Below are 9,228 nucleotides of genomic sequence, written 5' to 3' on the forward strand. Positions count from 1 at the left end.
TGCCCCAAGGAGAGCGTAGGAGCCCGGGGCTAGGCATGTTGGTTCTGACATTTAAGATCAGAGTGACCAGCCTCACTCATCCCTGAGTGGCATTATGTGAGCAATAACCCCAACCATCCCTTGGATATAAACCTTCACCGACTCAATCCGATTGGAGTGCCACAAATTACCCACTAAACCACCAGGAGTCATAATTTGGTTATATGGTTACCACCCAGCATAATAATTGGTTTCCTGGTGTACAGGAAACCATTTGGCTTGTCACTCAGTGTAGAGTCATCCATAGGTAGAAGAAGAGGAAAGAAAGACAAAAGAGGGAGTGTAAAGTCACCCCACAGGCAGAAGGATGAGGAAAGAATGAAGTAAAAGACAGAAGAGGAAGGAAGGAAAGGAGGGAGGAGAGGAAAGGGCAGACACCCGAGAGCAGCACTACATCAAGTGAGTGGATGATGAGTGCCCCCACGTACCACTATAATAAAAATAATTTAAAATGCATGGTTACAGTAATAACGAATGCACTCTGACAGCCAATCAGCTGACAGCTTTCAGAAGCCTAAGGGCCATTTTTTCTCAGAGTAGATCAAATAGGTTATTATGTTTTAGCAGTTGCAACCCCAGGCTCATCAGAACATGAACCCAGTGGACTGCAGGCCAGTGCTTTTGTGGTTCACCATTTTCCTGTTGGGGGATAAGGATGGGATTGAGGAATGTTTATATAATAGGCAGCTCCTCCATCCAGTCCTATCAATGCCACCACGAGAAGGCATCTCTCTCCAGTATTAATAACATTGGAGTTAATAAGGTCTACATTGAACTTGACTACAGATAGAGGGTTAATTTATCAGTAGACCTGAGAATATCTCTTAAAAACTTGCCATTTTTCAGGGACCACCAACACTACTGCTGTGACTGTTCCTGCAACTGCTGGGGTTGGTGATATTGCAGCTGCTGCTACTCCTGGGGTATCTGGTGCTGCCGGTGTTATTTTGCTGCTGCTGGTGTTTGCCTGCTGCTACTCCTGGGGTTTCTGCTGCTGCTGGTGTTTGCCTGATACTACACCTGGGGTTTCTGCTGCTGCTGGTGTTTGCTGATTCTGTTATCTTGGCATGGCTGGGGAGTGGGGGCACTGGCCACTTCAGATCTGTGGGAGAACACCCTCTGGCCTAAGTGTTTCCCTGAACCACTTCATAACTCATGGCCACCCCAATCTTCTGTCTCTAGCTATGCCCTTACAGCTACAACTGACAGCTGCTGCCACATCTATGAGATGCTGGATGTCATGATCACAGCCACCCATTCATTCACCATTTATTGTTTCTCCATTTGTTAAGAGGCCTGGGACTAAGCTACTCGCAGATGTAATCCTCTATGGTTCACATCTGGTTCGAGCACCTTAACTCTACACCACCATGTGCCTGCCAGGTTGTATGTTACCATCAAGAATAGTAAATTATATCCTGGGTAGCAGAAAGCCCCTTGGCTTGCCCCTCAGTAGTCACGCTGTGTCCACTTGCATAAAATTTATCGAACCTTAGCTATGAGGTAGGAATAACTCTCCATTAGTTGTCCAATTTAAGATAAAGCGACTATAAGTTACAGAAAAGTGGACAGCCTTAAGCAAACAGGCTAGAAAATGTGTACCGTGACTTCTGTTCTGAACATGAGCAAAAGTATGTAGACACATAGCTGGATGTACCAATGGAAGGTGTTATTTGAAATATTTTGTGACATGGGCTGCAGATCATATTTACTGTCCCTTCATAGTCCACCATCCTCCTGTTGGGGGAATTGTAAGGGAATTGAGGAATGTTAGTATTTTGGGGGAGGCGGTGGCTGAATCGGTAGAGAGGCGGCCTGCAGTCCTGATGGACCCAGGTTCGAATCCTAGCTGGGGCAGGGAACAGTTTAAGGATTTGAATTTCATAGAAGCAGACTTTCCTGATCTACTAGATGACCTGCCGACATGTCATAAAAGTACCCCTGCTAATACCAATACACCAGTCCTGTATGAGACAGCCCTAGCATGTATTCAATATGGACGGTGAGTGTTAGCGCCGAAGTGGTGACATGTGGAGGTGTAGGAGGACTACTGGGCCTTGGGATAGGCTACTGCCCCCGAGAGATAGGCCCTGAAGCCTTTGCCCAGAGTCGGACACATTATTTAAAAAAAAAAAAAAAAAAAAAAAAAAAAAACCTGGCAGCTTCATTACCTGATCATTACCATATGAAGGTGTGTGTTTCAAGCGCTGAAGATTATGGGAATAAATGTTTGGTCATTTGGATAAGATTGATAAATTTGCAATACAAGGTAGTGCCAGAAGAGTATTGTTGGCAAACTTTTGCTCATTACCATACATCACAGAGACATTAAGTCCATTATATGTGACAGGTGCTCACAAGTACAGGGTGGTTGATATATGATATGTCTGATGTTTTGTCCTTGCACTGGACCTTACATACCCCATCCTGAGGTGGGACAAATAGATAAGGATGTTGATGATGATGCTTATAGTGATTGTTGTGGAGAATGGCTCAGTCACCATTTTCTACTTCCCATTACCCTTTTTTACTTTATAGTGATTGCTTGTTTACATGCATTGGTTGCATTTTAAAAAATAATCAAATATCTCTTCTTGCATTTGCTTCCAGTGATTGAATAGACGTCACTCACTCTAAGTAAGCAGATTTTTTCCATGTTTGTCTATATATCAGTCTACTGACAGATGCCTCAGTCTCATAAGGGGTGGCACAATAAGTCACCAGCACATTGCTGGCCTCTGCCATTTGGCTGCCCTCCCTCCAACTCTCATCCCCCTCCCTCCTTGTTTTCCCCATTTGCCTCGCCTACATACCCTTCTAGTCAGTCCCTCAATCTCCAGCGTCTGTACGTGGCCAAACAAAAGTACAGTATATCTCTTAACACGCAGTCACATTTACATCATCACAGTGCTTCTTCCTCATTTGTCCAAAAAAAAAAAAAAAAAAAAAAAAAAAAAAAACCACACACACACACACACACACACACACACACACACACACACACACACACACACACACACACACACACACCTCATTTCCACTGCTTTCACTCTTGACTTGCGTCCTTCCAACAGGGGCCAAGCTTCACTTTCTCATGTTACAGCTGGAAGGAATCTCAATACTGTTCTGTAGCAATTTTATCACTTCTTTGCTCACTTCTCTGTTTCTTATTACTGCTTTCAATGAGCCAGCAACCTATCTACCCTGCTGTACCTTTTCAAGCACATCCTCATCGAAACTTTCATCCTTTCTCATCACACTACCCAAGTACGTGTATGCACTCACATTCTCCATTTCCTCACCGTCCAGTCATACTATGCATGCTGCAAATTAATTTTTCTTTCACATTAACTGTAATTTTAATTTACGTTCATTTTTAGATTTCGTTTCTTACCTACACTCCAGACTTGTTCACCAAGCCTTGCAGTTCACATTCATCCTCTTTTAACAACACAATATCATCAGCAAACAACAATACATAAAGGTTCCATGCCCTATCCTTTCTCGTTAGACACTCCAACATCCGCTACCTTACCTCTTGTCTCTTTTATAACCTCATCCATGTACAAACTGAACCACAAAGGTATAACACACACATATGAAGTTTTGACTTAGGACAGATTTTTTTCCCATACCTCACTTGCAGAATTAGATAACACTGTTGCACAACATCCTTTCCATAGAATTCCTTCATGACAAGCACTGTATATCAGTGATGTTTCAACTGTGCCTTTACAAAGGAAAGATGGTAATTAAATGCCTAGTTAAACAGAGCAAAGCATAGTTGAGTACCTACATGTTAAAGTTGTCAATATACAGTAACCTGCAGTCCCCACACCAGTAGACTGAGCCATGCCTACAACACACCCAATGTATATTTATATTTGTCAGTATATATATGGGCAGTCCTGTATTTCAGTTCAGTAGATTGTGGGTCCTGGCCATCAGAAAGTAGTACTGTAACTGAACCACTTCTGGAAACTGATTGTCAATTTCAGCATTTTTGCCGATACAGTACTTGCTCCCTGACTAAGGAAAACAATGTCAGTATGTATTAGGTTTTTGGATATTGTGTAGCTTATCTGTGTTTGCTGTTCATTACTGATTTTATACATGAATAGCACATTGAATGAGGTGTTGCTAGATGAGCTCAGAAATTTGATTAAGAATATATACCGTACACGCAATTTTTCAAAGTAGACTGCTGGTAGTAACATGCACACAGGTCTGAAAAGTATTAAAGAGGATAATTATGTTTTAAGAATACTTTTTGAAGCACGTATTGCCTCTCCATTCATTGAATTCCAGTATTTGCTGGTGAGTCTCTTGAGTGTGTGAAAGAGTTTTGTTATTTGGGAGATATGTGCTGGAAATGTGGCTGGAGCTAGCTCATTGGCAAGAGTGAGGAGTGATTGGAAAAGTTCAGAGAGCTGTTGCATCTCCTGACATTGAGAGGGCTCTTCCTCCATGCTAAGGGAGCTTTGTATGCAGCATGCTTTTGGAGTGCAATGCTATATTATGGTAGTGAGACCTGGGCAGTAAAGGAAGAGGATATTCACAGGCTCAAACGTACAGAAATGACAGTGATTAGGTGGATGTGTAGTGTGTCCCTGAGTGCGAGGCCTGGGGTGGCTAGGTTCGTGATAGAGGAGTTGAGGGGTAGGATGGATCTTGAATGTATTGGTGTTGTGATGAGGGGAGGTAGATTGAGATGGTTTGGGCACGTGGGGAGGATGGGGGAGGATAATTGGGTGCAGAAAGTGAGAAGTGTTAAAGTTAGGGGTAGGGTTGCAAGAGGTAGACCGAAAAACACCTGGGACGAAGTCATTGAGTGTGACCTTATGGATAAGGGACTGAATAGGGAAGCTGCCAGAGATGGAGCTGCATGGAGAGCTGCCATTAGGGGACTAAGACCGACGCATGCAAACATGTTGGTGCCTTCAAGAATGAATCAACGAACGATTTAGTTTCTGTACCATTCACTGTGATTTTAATAATTGATGAGTCTGGGACCACAACAACAACAACAGGCATTAGTAAAACTTTGAGTTAGCAGCCCAAAAGATCTTAAATAAATGAGACATATAACAGGACTGATATAATAGAATGATGAAAGCCATAGTGTTTTTTTTTTTTTTTTTTTTTTTTTTTTTAGCTAACAATAAACATAGGTATTTTTTTTCTTATTTAATCCTACATGAAATATTGAAATTCATTTTGATGTATTCTGATGTCTGTTTTCATTTTATGCCTATTTTCTTGTGTTATTTTTGGATTATTATGATTGCCACGTTATAGTAATGTACTGCGCAGTCTGCCACAGGAAAATGAGTCTTTGTTTGGAAGATTTCACTATACAGTTGGTCTGTTCTGGAACTGTCTTCCTGCCTCCACTGTATTTCCCTCAGCCAATGATCTCCAGTCTTTTGAAAGCAGCGTTTGTGCAGGAATCTCAAAATGAATGGATCTTGAATTTGGCTCCCATTTATTTATTTTATTCTTTGAGTGAACACCATTGCAGTTGTCCAACTATTGATTCATTATTCTCTACTGGCCAGAATAGTACTTTGAAATGTAAAAGCAACAAGGATCCTTAAGTTAGTGATCACTGAGCATTTTGAGTTGTTTTCCTTCATGTATGTCAAATACATATACTCGTATTTGTAAGCATCCAGAGTTGTCTCCCTTCATTTATCTCAGAGATTCGGCATTTCTTGAGTGTTTCCATTCAAGCATGTCAAAGATTAATTGGCATCCTGAGCTATTTCCCTACATTTATGGAAACATTTGTTAATGTGGCTTACGTGTTTTTGTATTAATATTTTTTCCTGTGGCCGACTACATTTCTTTATATAGCAATGTGGTAGGTTTATTTGTGCTTTTTCTGTCTTCACATGGACTAAGTCAGTTTTTCACCTGATGATCATTAGCTTGAATGATGGCCAAGTGCAGTCCTGCTGGAGAGTTAATTTGACTAGTAGCCAAGGAAGCTCATTCTTTGCTTATCACTAAGGCTTATTGAATTTTATACACCCTTGACTTAATATGTTATAAAATTTGCCAGGTTCTGTTAGATGAAAACAGACTGACAACAGTTATGTGTTTTTACCTTTTTTATATTAACTTGTTGTGATATAAACATTTTTCTTATTAACTGTTGTGATATAAACAAAATGTCTACTGTAAACTCCCAGTTATCCAGTGCCACATACTGACAAACGTCATTATTTGAGAAGCAAAAATCTGGCTGGATTAAAGCTTTATCCATTTTCTGCAGTGTCAGCTGACGGTATGTCACTAACCACACAGGAATATTCAACAAAATCTTTTACAATACTACAGTATGGTGAGTACAGTATACAGTAACTATATTTTACTGTGAAATACTGTACTGTATCAGTAGCACTCTGTTTGGGATTGTTTCCTTTCTGTTTGAATAATTATATCATACTATATATGTGAATACTGTATTTATTTATTTGAAGGCTTTTCCCCCAGAGAGAGGCTGGTGGATAGTACAGCAGTAACTGGGAAAAAAAAAAAAAAAAAAGGAATCATCCAGTATTATGAATTATCCAGAATTATGATGGATAATTGGAGGGTTACCATATTTCTGTTGAATTGTAATTCAGCATTTACTATTACGAAGTAGTGTGAAGAATATGCCTTATCTTACCATATCCAGCCGTTTTAATGGCTGTATGGAAGTATCTTGAGGTGGCCTATTATATTGAAATATTTTTTTTTATTGTGTGAGTTTCAAATAACTTAATGTAGTAGAAACTCCCTTTTCAAGTTTAAAATATGCCCACTTTTTTTTAATGTAGTTTTGTGAAGGAAGTAATTTCTCCGGCAAGCTGTTTTCTAATGTCTGTTAACTAAAAATAGCACAAAGTTGCGCTTAAATGTCAGGCGGATTATCATAGGAGGCAATACAGTATTAGGATTACCCTAATTCCTGCCGTATAATGTGCACCAGTGTATAATGCTCATCCGTGAATTGGCAGGGGGTATTAGGGAAAGAAGTACTTAGTTTCATTTACTGATTATTGATGTTCAACATCCGCCAATAAGTTGAGGGAAAATAATAGGTGATCGCTGTTGTTTACAATCTATGGTTTGCATTTGGCTTGGTGCAGTCACTGCATGAGTGTGCATATCTGACCCACAGAATGCTTCATTTACTGTTTATTTATGGTGTCATGATGATAATGCACATTCATCTAAATCAGAATTATTGAAGGGAAGAGATTGTGTAGATCAGGTATTCATTCTTAGGTCTTTAATGGAAAAGTTTCTAAAGAAGGGAAAGAAGTTGTATGTTGCCTTCGTGGATTTGGAGAAAGCATATGATAGGGTGGATAGACAAGGAATGTGGATAATATTAAAGAATATGTGGAATAAATGGGAAGTTACTGAATGCCGTGAAGAGTATTTATGAGGGTGCTAAGGCTGCAGTGTGTGTGGATAGTGAACTGGGTGAATTTTTCTATTTGAATGTTGGATTGACACAGGGATGTGTCAAGACCCCTTGGTTGTTCAGACTATATGGATGGGGCCATGAAAGAGATACAGGGTAGGGCAGTGGAAGTTGGAGCGACCCTAATGAGAGAGGATAGTGTCTGGAAACTCTCTGTACTGTTGTTTGTAGGTGATACTGTATTGTTAGTAAAGACTAGGGGGAACTGCAAGGCTTGGTGATTGGGAGTGTGTATAAGAAATGGAATCTAAAGGTGGATGTAAGGAAGAGTAAAGTTATAGTCTTCGAGAGAAATGAAGCCTCTGAATGTACAGTGAGGTTGGATGAGGAGGAAATGGAAAGTGTGAGTGCATTGAAGTACTTGGGTAGTATGATGAGTAGGGATGAAAGTTTAGAGGGTGAAGTGCTTGAAAGGGTACAACAAAGAAGAAAGGTTGTTGGTTCTTTGAAAGCAGTGATAAAGAACAGGGAAGTGAGCATGGAAGTAAAAAGTCGGTGCCTGACAGTATTGTGATACCAATCCTAACGTATGGAATTGAAGCTTGGACCTTGTTGGAAGGACACAGGAGTGAGAGCAGTGGAAATAAGTTATTTAAGAGGAGCCTGTGGAGTTACATGGAGAGAGAGACTGACAAATGAAGTGAAAGAGCGCTGTGATGTGGCTGTTGATGTGATAGCATTAGAAGTACATTGAGGTGGTTTGGCCATGTGGAGATGGAGAACGAGAGACTAACGAGGAGAGTGTGTGAGGTGGAGGGGGGATGCCGAGGATGAGATGGAGGAATAAAGTGGAGGTATATGAGAGAGGGTGTGTGTGAGCTGGGAGCAAGGCACTGAAATGGCGTTGGACAGGGCGACATGGAGGCAATTTGTTTGTGGCCTCCCCTTATGGGATTGAGGCGTCTGGCAAGAGATAGGTGGATAGTAATCTAAATAATTATTAAGGCCATTGAGAGTGGTTTGCTCTTGACATGGAGGAGCACACGACAACCAGGGTTCCCCCCTCCCCCCCCTTTTGTGTGTGTGTTTGATGCAACTCTGATGATCCAGGGCTTGAGTGAATGAGTGTCTGGCCCTTTTCAGTGAACTTGCAGTTTATTAACTTCTGTGATTTTCTCTTCTTTTGGGACCCTACTTTATTTCATCCTTAGATGGAAAAAATTATTGGGATTGTGATGATGATTGCATTGTCCTCTTCATTGGGCATGATTTTGATACTTCCATATTTTTTGTCGTGCTTTGTTTCTGCACCGTACATCGCATGTTTCACAGTGTAAATAAGGGTTGGGGTATTGGTATGGACATAGGAAGAGAGTACATGTAAACTGAGTGGTGGTGGTTGCAATCCCAGGCTCATCTGAACTTGAACCCACTGGACCGCAGGAAAGCACTTCCACTGGTCACTCCCACGGATTGTTGAGGTTATGTTGAAGGATATTTTGTGTTGTGATCATGTGGTGCCTGAGGTGAAGGTGTTGTGGTGTCAGGGAATGCATTACAGTGGGCATAGTGGATGTTTTGTGGATTGTACTTCATGTTGGCATTGAGGCAGGGAAGGACTGTACTGTAGTCTAACGTTACTCTGATTACTCAAGCTTGGCCTAGATTTATGTCCTTTTACAGCTATTTCACAAATCTCAGTGACAGAAGTAGATAATACTGTGGTTCTACATCCTTTTAGTACAAATTTTTTTCATGACAGGCATCTT

The sequence above is a fragment of the Coenobita brevimanus genome, chromosome 62 (assembly GCF_032717465.1).
Source record: "Coenobita brevimanus isolate Jiangsu-jjx chromosome 62, ASM3271746v2, whole genome shotgun sequence".
In the NCBI taxonomy this organism is placed as follows: domain Eukaryota; kingdom Metazoa; phylum Arthropoda; class Malacostraca; order Decapoda; family Coenobitidae; genus Coenobita; species Coenobita brevimanus.